The following is a 13,739-nucleotide window of genomic DNA, read 5'->3' as shown; positions in this document are numbered from 1 at the left end:
AAACCTCTTTTATAATCTTTAAAAAGACCGAAATAACCCTACGGGGCATAATATGAACTTAAACTCGTTACGGGCATTATGGAAGGTATCCTACTGATATCACAACTTCTTTAATGCCTATTGACTTAGGAAAACAGTGTAGGACTCTTACGGTTACCCGTTGCGCCTTTTGCGCGCACGGTTCGGCTTATGTAACTAGTTTACATAAACTAGCCGAAACGGGTCAAACCATATTGTTTTGACCCCAAAATACAGAGTGTGATTATTATACCCCTATAAAACAAGTCTTCAAACTTGTTGGGTCAAAATCACATTCCATTCCCGGTTTTCGCCTTTCACACGATTAAACCGTAACTATCCGTTGAAACTGACCGGTCTAAGCTACGGCTAAATTAAAGACCCGTTAGGATTCTAATAGGTTATATCTAAACCTTCGTTCCAGATTAGGAGACCAGTAACAGCTATCTACAATATTAAGGATTTATACTTGCAAAGGTAAATACTTTTAACTTATTTTCCGTTATACGGGCTTGGGTTACGGTATTTAAAATACCGCTTGGTCGGGCAATTGACCCGAACTCATTAGTAGTTGGGTATTATCAGTGTGACCCGTTTAAAAACTTGTTTAAAAACTTGTTTTGTTGGCTTTACGCCTTTGGGAGCTTAATGACCATGTCCCGGATATCCTTGGCATCATTTTACGAAATGGCCACTACCTCGACATCCGGGTGTAGGCGTACACCCGGCATTGTGTCTATATTAATTAAAGGTATAACCGCTGGTTTTCCGCCACGGCTTTATGCTTTGTGGCGTGTCTATTAACCTTTAACCTGGCACGACCCGGGCGACCGAACGCATAGTAAACATGTAATCCTTTACAAGATTTAATTATAAATTTTCCCAAGTTATAAAGAGTTTGTGCCTTGTGCATTTAAACCAATTTTATTAAACATTTTACAAAAGTGTCAGTTGAATGTATTTACCAGTGTAAACTGACGTATTTTCCCAAAAAGACTAAATGCAGGTACTACGCGAAATTGGCTGGGATTTCTCCTTAGCATCATTAGAAGTCTCGCAAGCTTAAGATGCCTGAAGTCTGTTGAACAATACTTTATTATTGCTATTGATCCCCTGTGGATTTTATTTCAACAATGGTGATACTTTGATATTACATTTAACGTTGAAATATATTTATCTTTATGCTTCCGCTGTGCATTCATATATTGTGTGGTTTGACTATATTGTTGCCAACTACGTCACGGTAATCCCCCACCGGTGAGACACGTGGAAATCGGGGTGTGACACCCAGTAGCCGCTGCACCTCCTCCACAAGAAATTGTGGAGAATGAGCCCGCCTTCTTCCTCCCTGGGAAGATAGAGGAATGGCTCAACGACATTTAAGAGACATCCCTCGGTTCCGAGTTCTACAACACCCTTAAGTACCGGAAAGCTATTTCCGGGTTTTTGACATTCCTACAATAAGGGTAGAACTCCTTAAAATGATTTCCTGCGTTACTTGACTTATCTATCCTAGGAACTTTTAGTTTTTCGTTTTTAACTTTATTTTCATTTTCTAGGATCCTTTGTAATTGTTATTTTTAATGAATGATGGTTTTTAAGTATTAAATGGTGTATGGATGATGTTGTAATGGTTAAACACACTGGAAATGGTGGAGGTTACTAAGGGAACCTTGAACCCACACCCCATGCACAAAAACAGAGCCTCCTGACAATTTTTCTTCATTACAGCAAGTTCAGCACGGGGCCGTGCTCAGCCCAACACGCCCCCGTGTCCAAGGTTCTGCAGAAAGCGCCCAGTTTAGGTAACTGGACACGGGGCCATGTTCACTGAACACGCCCCCGTGCCCAGCCTTCTGTTAAATATGATACTAGCGATCTGAGCATGGGGTCATGCCCGGACCAACACGGGCCCGTGTCTAGACGCTCAGTAACATAAAATTTTGTTATTAAACACTTTTTTACACATTCAATCAACCTAAAAACTTATTTTTGGGACACATTGAGGACAATGTGTAATTTAAGTGTGAGGGGGATGCTAAACCTTGAATTTTGCAAGTGCTAATAACAAGCCTTACACAAAACTCTATTGGAACCGCTAATCACCCCAATTTTTTTTCAAAAACTTTTCGTTTTTTTTACTTGTCTTGTTTTAATTTGGGAATAACAAGTTCTAAAAAGGTTATTTTTTTACAAATTTACAATCGATAGCGTCGTGATAAAAAGAACTAACATAAGAAAATTATGAAACCGCATGACAAATCTAGTTAAAATTTGATTATATATACTTGATCACATTTTAAACCCATTCCCACAATAAGTAAGTTTTGAGCCTTTATTGAGCATATAAGCATACATCTTTACACAATAAGTGAGTTTTGAGCTTTTATTGAGCATACAAGCATACATCTTTAAATTAAATACTCATTTTTCGTTTCTTGTGTGATTAGCCGCTTGGTTCTTACAACTCTAGAACTTGCCATGACAATACATTTCCGGTCCTTACCAACTTAAACCCAAGTAAGTAAATGATGGAGACATTAGGACTAACCCATTTTTCTTTCAACACCATTATTTTTCATTTTTTATCACCTACCCAAAACCCCCTAGTTAACCCCTTTGAGCCTAAACCTTTTCGTTTCTAAACCCACAAAACAAACACCCTTTACCCACCAAAACTTTTTTCCTTTAAACCCCTTATTTTAGTAAAAAAAAACTCGGTTTTCTAGTGACGTTATTTATCAAAAAAATGAAGCCTGGCAATAAACAAACAAGTTCCTCAAAGAAACTTTGTTTGAAAATGCTTAGTTTGAATAAAAAGTCACAAAAACAAAAACTTTTACGACGACCAACGCTTTTTGCGCTTTTAGCCCTTTTTACTAACCACTAACCCAAAACCACCTACCTTTAACCCAAGCCTAACCCTTCCCCAAGTACTCTTGATATTTACAAAGGTTTATAGTTAAAAAGGAGGAGGATTGATTGCTTGGCAAGCATATGGTAGAAGTAAGTTCCATGTCGGTCTCGAGTGTTTCACAAAAATACATTTTCGGTCAAGTGTTGAGTTATCTCCTGTGAGGTATGTGAACTTGTATATACATGGAATTTTAAAGAGGCATGTTATGCCCAAATAAGTAATTTCTCTTATGAAACGTTCTAAATAAATTATAATGAATAGGATTGTAAATAGTATAAAAATAAAACCTAATAAATATCTTGGATTCCCGACACTCAAGACAAGCCCGAAACTTCTCTTCTACCCATTCCATTTGGGTGTGTAAGCCATATAATAAAGAGTTTTGCTTGAGGACAAACAAAGATTCAAGTGTGGAGGTATTTGATGTGTGTAAAATGCAACATATAAATTACATCAAATGAGGCATAAAACTAACCCTTTTTTAGTACTAATGTTGGAAAAAGTGTGCTTTTATCTTCCTTTTGTATTTTCAGGACCAAATGAGCTTAAATGAACAGAAGGAACAAACATGCAGCAAAAACTAACATAAATACAAAGAAAAGGAATAAATGTGGCATGCCCGACCCATCGACAGCATATTCCCAAGCAAAAACAAGAAACAGAAGGCTGACCATGGCCCGTGCCCAGCTAACACGTGGGCGTGGTCAGGTGTCTGAAGAAAATGACAAAGTTGTAGAAGCTTCTATTCCCAGCACGGGGGCGTGCCCAGCTCAGCATGGGGCGTGTCAACGCTAAGATTCGTAGAATCTTGCAAATCTTGATAGTACAAATACGCTTCTGCACACGGGGCCGTGCCCAGCGAACACGGGGGCGTGAGGAGCCTAATGCAAACAATTGCAATTAATGAAGAAAGAGAAAGATGATGGCCACGGGGCCGTGTCCAGCGGACACGGGGCCGTGGCCGGGCTTCTGTTCAGGCTATAAATAGGGGTGCTTGGTTCACTTCAAAGGCATCCCTTGGCAAACCACCTCTCTCCCACTTCACCACCACTCCACCACCACTACAACACCCACATCCACCACCATCATCCATCATCCACCTTAGAGTGTGTGTAGTAGTCTCGGGATCTAAGATTAATCGTAAGAGTTCTTGTTAATCAAAGGCCATGTTTGGCTAAGCCTCTTACATCACTTGGTGAAGACAAGCATTTAATGTAATACTTTTGATTTTTAATCTTTTCACACTTTTTATTTGGTTTTGTATTAATGACTTTAATAACTAGTTTCTTATGTTGAATGTAAAACTTCTTTATCATTTGTCCGAGGTGTCTTGGCATTACTTTACTGTCTATATAAAGTAAAAGATTTTCACCATTCATATCTCTACGGTCTATATAGAGATATGTTGGCTACCTGGTCGGGGGTTAAGGGAATGGTTTGGTAAGGTTCTTGCCTTGTTCAGTGTATAGATCCTGCAAGGACCTGGGTCAAGCTTATTAGGACCTCCTTCAATACCCACTGGTATTAGATGGCGGGGGTGTGAATGGATTGATCCCCTCATATGTAAACTACTATTAACACATCAACTTGGCTACTTGGGATTGTATCCATGCTGACTCAAACCACTTAGCCGAGGGTAACGTCGCCTTCAAAAGAGGGGCCTACCATTTTACGCATTAATAACTTAATTAATTATCTTTCAGTATTCCGACCTTTTGGGATTGTATCCTTGCTGACTCAAACCACTGGGTTGAGGGTAACGTCACCTTCAAAAGAGGGGCCTACTTCTATAACTAAGACAATCTCTTAAAAAGTGCAAAAGTGAGGAAATCATCAAAGATTACATTAAAGGCGAGTCGAATCCAAGTTATTCATCTTGTCTATCTGTTTTTATTTTATTTTTATTTTCAGCATTTTAGTTTATATTTTCATTTTAAAAACCTTTTCTAAAAATTTTGATTTGATTAGACGTTGAGGATAAACCGGTACTAAAAGCTCTTGTGTCCTTGGACGACCTCGGTATCTTACCAACGCTATACTACGCTCACGATGGGTGCACTTGCCCATATGTGTGTTTAGTGTTAGTAGAATATCGTGTTTTATAAATTTAAAACTTGACTAATGTGTAAAATGGGCTTAAATTATCAATAAAAACATAACACACTCTACACGCATCAGTTGTTGATGGTAGTGGTGGTGGTGGTGGTGGCGGCGACTGATGGTTGTAGGTGTGGTTGTGGTTGTTGATGGTGGTGTGGTGATGGTCGATGGTGGTGGTTGTCGATGGTGGTGGTGGTTGCTAATGGTGGTGATTGTTGATGGTGGTGGTGGTCATTGTTAATGGTGGTGAAAGTTAGGATTATTAAAATCCAATAACTAGTTTTGTGTCACGTAAGCTGCCACGTTAGCAAAAAATTGACTGGGTTATAACCCAGTTAGAAAAGGATCGATGAAGGCCAAATTTTTACAAGTTGGGATTGTCAAGGGAATTTTTTAAGTTGGGATTAATGTGAGCAATGGGTGAAAGTTAGCATTATCAAAATCCAATAACCCATATATTGTCCATAATAATAACAATAAAAATGTAATATTAAACTTTCAATAATTAATACTTCCTCCGTCTCATTAAAAGTGTCCTATTTTAAATTTCAAATTCTTTATTTATAAACTTTGACCTTAAATAATTTTGTTTGTGTTAGATAATACTTGATGAATGTTATATGATTTAAGTGTGTTTTACAAGTGTTTTTATCAGGGTATTTTTCATCAAGTTTTATATAACACAAAAAATATATAATTAAAGTCAAAGTTTATATGTGAAGACTTTGAAAATTCAATATAAGACACATTTAATGGGATGGAGAGAGTATTTTTTTAATCGATTAATGTATTTATTTTTCCATGTATCATATATTTTAAATAAAAATTACATTTGTTTGTTTACAAAATTCAAATAGTCATGCCCATGAAGTTCACATTTGATGTAATGCTTCATTAATCGTTTTTTGTTCGTCCTCTAGAATTGCATATGTTAAGCAAGAAGTTGGAGTTCCAGTAATTTAATATTCTTTTAATAATCTTATTAACGAGAATATGATCAAGTTTGTTTTCTTTCTCTTATATTTGATAAGTATTTTTAATTTTGAAGACGTTGACGTTTAATTAATATACCTTATTCGTCACGCGTTATTCATTTTTTAAAATATATACACATTTGTGTTTAATACAATATGAATATCCAAACCGTGAGTATTCACGGGTGATAACCTAGTTATATATATACAGTTAGTGACATGATTTCGGGGTGCATGCCAGTGACATTTTTTTAGTGTTGCACATATATTACCGTTAGTGAACGCTAATTCCATTAAGAAAGTTAAAACCATTTAACTTTACCATATTTAATCTATCGTTTACTTCATATTTTTTACACAGATCATTTTCTAATCTAAAAAAACTCTTTATTCTCTTTTTTTCTACCCAATCATGGATCCAAACAACCCGAATAACACCAACAAACCATTTCAAACACCTGGATATGTCCCCATTCTCAATCCATTGTTATGATCCTTGTAATTATCATTTGTAAGTTATAATCAACATGCACAGCGGAAGCATAAAGATAGATATATTCCAACCATTAAATGTAATATCCAAGTATCACAAATAGTTGAATATAATCCACAGGGGATCAAAATAAAAATATAAATATTGTTCAACAGATATGGCATCCCAAGCTTGCGAGACTCTAACGATGCTTAAGGAGTGGCCAGCCTATTTCGTACAGAACCTGCATTTAATCTTTTGGGGAAAATACGTCAGTTTACACTGGTAAATACATTCAACCGACACTTTATAAAATGTTTAGTAAAAATTGATTTGAATGCACAAGGCACAAACTCTTTATAACTTGGGATAATTTATCAATCAAATCTTGTAAAAGAATTACATGTTCACTATGCGTTCGGTCGCCCGGGTCGTGCCGGGTTTAAGGTTAATAGACACCCCACAAAGCATAAATCCGTGGCGGGAAAACCAACGGTTATACCTTTAATTAATATAGACACATTGCCGGGTGTACGCCTACACCCGCGTGTCGGGGTCGTGGCCATTTCGTAAAATGATGCCAAGGATATCCGGGACATGGTCATTAAGCTCCCAAAGGCGTAAAGCCAACAAAACCAATTTTTAAACGGGTCACATTGATAATACCCAACTACTAATGAGTTGGGGTCAATTGCCCGACCAAGCGGTATTTTAAATACAGTAACCCAAGCCCGTATAACGGAAAATAAGTTAAAAGTATTTACCTGAGCAAGTAATAACCTCAATCAAATAAATGCAAGTTTCTTTTACTGGTCTCCTACTCTGGAACGAAGGTTTAAACAACCTATTAGAATCCTAACGGGTCTTTAATTTAGCCTTAGCTTAAACCGGTCAGTTTCAAAGGATATATACGGTTTAATCGCGTGAAAGGTGAAAACCGGGAATGGAATGTGGTTTGGACCCAACAAGTTTGAAGACTTGTTTTATATGGGTGTAATAACCACACTCTGGATTTTGAGGTATAAACGACAAGGTTTGACCCGTTTCGGCTAGTTTATGTAAACTAGTTACATAAACCTAACCGTGCGCGTAAAAGGCGTAACGGGTAACCGTGAGAGTCCTACACAGGTTTCCTAAGTTAATATGCTCTAAAGAGGTTGTGGTATCAGTAGGATACCTTCCATAATGCCCGTAACGAGTTTAAATCCAATATACGCCCCGTAGGGGTATTTTGGTCATTTTAAAGATCATAAAAGAGGTTTCTGAGTTCTACAGGAAATCTGAGTTTTCCGAACATTTTATAAAGTCCAAAATACTCTATTTATTATTTAAAATCAGTAGCAACTGGAATCGGGTCAAAATACCTTGTAGAACTCATTTTATGTCCGAAAAGGGTATATCCGGTATTTACCGAATCGATGCCATAACCGCAGGTTATGAGCAGGTTAAAAATCATTAAAATCCCAAACTATTATTTTACATCAGTGTGTAAAAGGTTTGGTGTCGAAATTTGGGTTTAGATAGGCTTTATGCTAATTGCGCCGTTTAATTACTAAAGTTTCCGTAATTGCGCTATTTAGCATAACTCCTATTCTAGACCTCGGATTGACGTGGAATTTTAGGGACATGCTTAGAAATCAGTAACTAAGGTTATTGTCCTTTCACATGCCCAAAATTCTCGTTTTAAAGTGAAAAGGGCGTTACGGTCAACTTTTAAGCATTTAACGGAAATGTGCTAAAGACTCGGACAAACAACGAACCGGTCACAGAGGGTTATACCATCATGTAACCTGGTCCTAAGAGAGTCCTAAGGCATATCTAATTTATACCATAACGGGTCAGAACTGAAGTCAAAACAAAAGTCAAAGTTTTGCGACTTTTGGTTCCGAACCGGGTCTAAACAGTAAATGGTCGGATCAAACAAGCTTAGACTAGTTAATATACTTATTATCATGTTATATGAGTGCTAAAATAGGTTACACGCCATCTACATTACTGATTATGCATAAAATCGCAAAATAGCATTCTGTTGACTTTTTCTAAGCAAGTTTGACTCGACATTCGGACTAGTTAGAGTGGGAATCAGAGGGTGCCCTTTTAGGGGTTTAATGCCCACATGATTACCAACATATAACTACCTTTGATTCGGCAAATCACTGGACCATTTGTGATTTATCGCAAAGTCAATCGTTAATTACGACGGATTGACTTTTGGGCTAAAACTAAGCAAAACTTAACCAAGAAAGGGTGAAGCATACTTACAAGAGTCCTATGCACGACCAGGGATGAGCAAAGAAGGTATTTGAGCTTCAGAAATGATCAGAAGAGTTGATTGAAGGTGTGAAGAACTTGTGGTTACAAGGTGGCCTTTTATAGTGTTCATTAGCCTTTAGATCCTTGACAACAAGTGCTATAAGTGCTCTTGGATCATCAACATGTGTCCCTGAGTGCTAGGGGACGTTTAGGGGGCGCCCATGCTCTCATAATGGCATTCTAAGTCGGTTAAAACAGCAAACAGTGAACCTGTCCGCATTTTCTGCATATGGAGGGCTGACGCGGCCGCGTAAGAGGTCAGCCTACCTTTACGCGGGTCGCCTGAATCCTATTGTCAGAGCCCGGATCTACACTGCCCGCGCGGCCCGCGTAAGCTCCATCAATTCTTTAACGCGGCCCGCCTGAAGCTTAATTTCCAAGATTTTCAAATCTTTTGTAATCATTGACCTGGCCTTTCGGTTTCGAAGGGGTAACTTTGCGTTTTGGGCCTCGTTTATTTACGAATAAGGGCCTCGGAACTTTTACCCAACTTATTAACCCTTGGTTAATTTATTAATACCCGAAAAAGTCTTAACTTTCAAAGTTTGACGCTTTTAACCCTTATTAACGAATTCGATCATAACTTTCTCGTTTTGAATCGGAACTTCGCGAAATTTATATCGCGCATTCTAGTGAGTATAATTTACCATTACAAAGCCTCGGGTATGCCCAAAGGTCACTCAAAGGTATAACTTAAACATGTTGACACATTTGGCCCCTGAAGTTTGTAATTCCTTACTTTCTTCCACAATTCGTTTCGTACGATCCATGATTCATTCGTTTGAAGGTACGAGCATCATTTAGGGTTACTGTACAGTATATTTATCCCTTGTTGACATTTTTAACCCTCGAATTTACATACTTTCAATGTTTTGTCAACTTTAGTCCTTTATTTAGTATTTAATGCCATGTGTAAACTTATGACACGTGTCAATACATTATTGGACGCAAAATTTCGAGGTGTTACAGTATGGTAAGGCACAAAGTAACAGAGTATACAGTGGCGCACAATCGAGGAGGAGGCGTTAGCACATGCGTGGTGTAATTTTTCGAAGGATCCAATAAAATATTGGTATTTTTGTTAATACTTTATAGACATATATTTGTATATAAATATTTTCAAATTACTAACTATTTTCTTCAGGGTAATGCACAGACGGGTCTGAGTTTTTTGGATACTTGTTACTAATAGATTTTCACGTGTTAATGTGAACCATATCGACTACAAAGTTCAAAGTTTAGGGACATGAACAAAAAAATATCATGGTTTGCCGGCTATTACAACAATGTCTACGTCAATCAGCCTAGTGGGACAGATGACAACAAAGTTTTCAAGACCACTTATGCAAGATACACAACAATACATAGCGGGTTGTTTTCCCATGTCGGGGCTTGGGAAATTTTGAGCAAGTGTTCGAACTGGGTGCCTGTGTCGAACGAGGTTGCATTGGGAAAAAGTCCAAAACGTCCGAGTCAAACGAATATAGTGTCTTTACTTTGGATTCGTGTTGCAACATTAATATTAATGATGAACCCGACTTCTTTCATTGTGTAGTTTTTCAAATTTTATGAAAAGTAAATTACTTTTTGAGTATCTGTGTTTTACTGGTTTTAGCCACTTGAGTTCAAAATCAAAAAGTTTAACGCTTTGAGTCGCTAATCGCTTATTTTATAATGTTTCGAGTCCTTGTGTTTTAGTGGTGTTAACCACTTGAGTCCAAAATCAAAGTACAAGTGTTAAAAAGTTGGACTCAAAACGTTATATAATGAGCGGTTAGAGACTCAGGGCGTTAAACTTATGATTTTGGATTCAAGTGATTAAAACAATAAAACACAGACACTCAAAGAGTAATTTACCTTTTTTTTTATAAAAATTGATGAGAGATAGTGATGAGATGAGTATGACATACCCTTAAAAAATTCATAAAAAGATTATTTTCCTTGTACCCCATTGCGAATAAGTTGATAATACCGATGAAAAAAAATTCCAATTTCCAACCCAATTCAATTCAATGATATTCATCATTCATCTATCAACTCCTCCGCCAGAAGTGATTGAAAATAATAGGGAAATTCTGAATCAACAGTATGAAACCTTTTGTCACGTTAAGGGTGAAACATTAACACAACAGTTTGAGCGTTTCAGTTGTCTCTTTAGTTAGCTAAGACTTGTTAATGTTGAATTTGCTAATTCAACACAAAATAGCAGGTTTCTTAGATCACTGCCTGAAAAATGGGATACAATTGCTTTTGTGACCAGAACTTCTGCTGGGTTCAAAGATCTGACCCTGACCCAACTTCATGGTAGACTCCTGACCTATGAAAGGGAGTTAAACCAGAAAAAAAAGTTGCAAGAGTCTGGAAAAGTTGCAGATGACTACTCATTTGGCAACACAGCTCTTTTGGGTCAGGAAGAGTCTGACAGTAGTAAGGATCAGAGTTATGATCATTTTATTGACATAACTGCTGGTGGAAACTTCAACTCTGGTCCTCACTCATCCAGTTATGCTTTCACAGCAAATGGAGAAAGCCAGAACTCTGACAATCTATGCTTTGAACTCAATGATCTTCAGCATTTTGATCCAACTGACTTAGAGGAAATGGACATATTACACCAACTTGCACTGCTGAGTGTTAGAACCAGCAAATTTTACAAAAGGACAGGGAGAAAATTCCCAGGGTTGGATGGGAATCTAAAAGTAGGGTTGGATAAGTCTAAAATCAAATGCTACAAGTGCAACAGGTTAGGTCACTTTGCTAGGGAATGTAGGAGTCAAACAAATGGACCTATTATCACTCACCCTAGTTCAAGACCACAAAATAACCAAGGCACTGTGCAGTATTCCCATTATACCCCTGTTGCCCATGTAAACACTGCTCATTATGCAAACCCTGGAACCCCTGTTCTTGTGCAGTATGTCCAAACCATTGTTCCTCAAATTCAGTATATCCAAGCCCCTGTCCCTCAGGTTCAGGTGCAACAAGTTGCACCTCAACAAGCTGCACCAACAGTGGTACAACCAGATCAGCAAAGTTTCTTCACCCAAGGCTTTGTTGACTAGAGCAGCTTACCTGATGAACTAGGAGATGAAAATTTTGCTCTATATGCTAATGATGTTGTTCCTAGTGATGAATTTTGTTTTGTAGCATTAGAGTCAATACCAGAAGGGCTGGAAGCTGAAGAAGGACAGTCAAGTGCTGAAACAGTGGATGAAATTGCTGAAGCAGTGGTTACCGTTGTTGTTGGTGAAATACTGTTGGGAGAGAATTCAGAACCCCTGTTAGAACCACTGTCTGACCCCTGGTCTGAAGAAGAAGAAGAAAAGGAACATGGTGAAAAGGAAGAGAAGGTGGTTGATGAGAAAGAGCATGCTTGTGACTGTGCCATGATGGCTGCAGCTAAGGTATCACCTCAGGTTCTTAAAAATCCGTGTTCAGACAAATGCATCATAGCATTTGTTAACATTAAAGAGGTGAATGAAAACCTTAGGGATAGAGTGTTAAATGATGAGGTTCAATTTGAAAAGTCTTTAAAAGAACTGAAAATCAAATTGGCTGAAAAAGATAACGAAATCTGCAGTCTCAAACAAGAGCATAGCATAACCAAGGACCAACTCCAAACCATGATAGAAAAATATCAAGTTTGTAAAAAAGAGTTGGAATCCACCCAAATCACTTGTGAAAAATGGGTGGAATCTTGCAAAGGTTATGGAGTCATGCTTGAAAAAAGTGTAGGTTTTAGAAAACATGATCAAATTGAAAGCACTGCTGGAAATGAATCTGCTCAAACCTCTGTTGAAATCATACCCACAAACAAGGATGGCCAAGAGGTTAAAATAACTGATAAACTTGGTAACAAGATCACTTTGGAAAGATCTGTGGGGTCCTCAACCTTTGAGGAGATTGAGAAATACCAATTCAAACCCACATGGTCTGATGAGTGTGACATCCTTGAAAACTTCAAACCAATGGACTTCACAACTATAGATGGTGTCAAAGATCCTAAGGCCACGGTCATTCCTCTTAAGGACATCCCAACAGTGGTTCAAAATTCTGTTGCAAAGGAGTCTGAAAAGAGGAAGAAAAGAGAAAAGATTAAAAACTTGTTTTGTGACTTTTGTGAAAAGAAAAATCATTTGACCAAAGATTGTTTTCATTTAAAAGTTTGTGATCTAAACAAAACAAGTACTGTTGTGCCTTCAAACAGCTGCACCATCTGTGGTAAATCAAATCATTTTACTCAGCAGTGTGTGTGCCTGAAATCCTTTGAGGTCAAAAAGGAAGAGTACATGTCAAAAACACCAATGAGTTCATCAAAATCATCTGTCAAGAACCAACCACTGTTTGTGCCAGTTCAAACAGCTGTTACAAAACAGCTGACCCAAACCTCTGTTAAAAGAGAAGTTCAGGTGACTGATGCACCTCCTGCAAACCAATACCGAAGAGGTAAAGGTCAACCACCATACCAAAGGGTCCCACATGTTTATGAGGCTTACAAAAAGCCTTCTAAACCAAGAGTGAACAGGAATTCCTTTGGGTACCAGCAGATGATAGAGCAGGACCCCCAGCAGTGGTTAGAGAAAAACAGATCCAAAACTGTCAAAACCCCTGAGCTAACCACTGTCCATCCACCTGAACTTAACACAGACACTGTTGAGACCCCATCCAAAGCCTTATTGGCTTTGGAAACCCTCATAAACTAACCTTTTACTTGATGTGAAGGGAGCATCTGCATGCTTAGATTGTCTTTGGTATGTAGATAGTAGAGGCTCCAGGCACATGACAGGATGTAGAGCCCTACTCACAGAATTCAAAACTCATGGAGGGGGTGATATATCTTTTGGTAATAATAGCAAAGGGAAGGTTATGGGGTCTGGTACAGTTCAGTCTGGTAATGTTAAGTTTGAAAATGTCAATCTAATAGACAATCTAAAATTCAACCTTC

Source organism: Helianthus annuus, chromosome 9 (assembly GCF_002127325.2).
Source record: "Helianthus annuus cultivar XRQ/B chromosome 9, HanXRQr2.0-SUNRISE, whole genome shotgun sequence".
Taxonomy (NCBI): Eukaryota; Viridiplantae; Streptophyta; class Magnoliopsida; order Asterales; family Asteraceae; genus Helianthus; species Helianthus annuus.
This window is presented reverse-complemented; position numbering follows the sequence as displayed.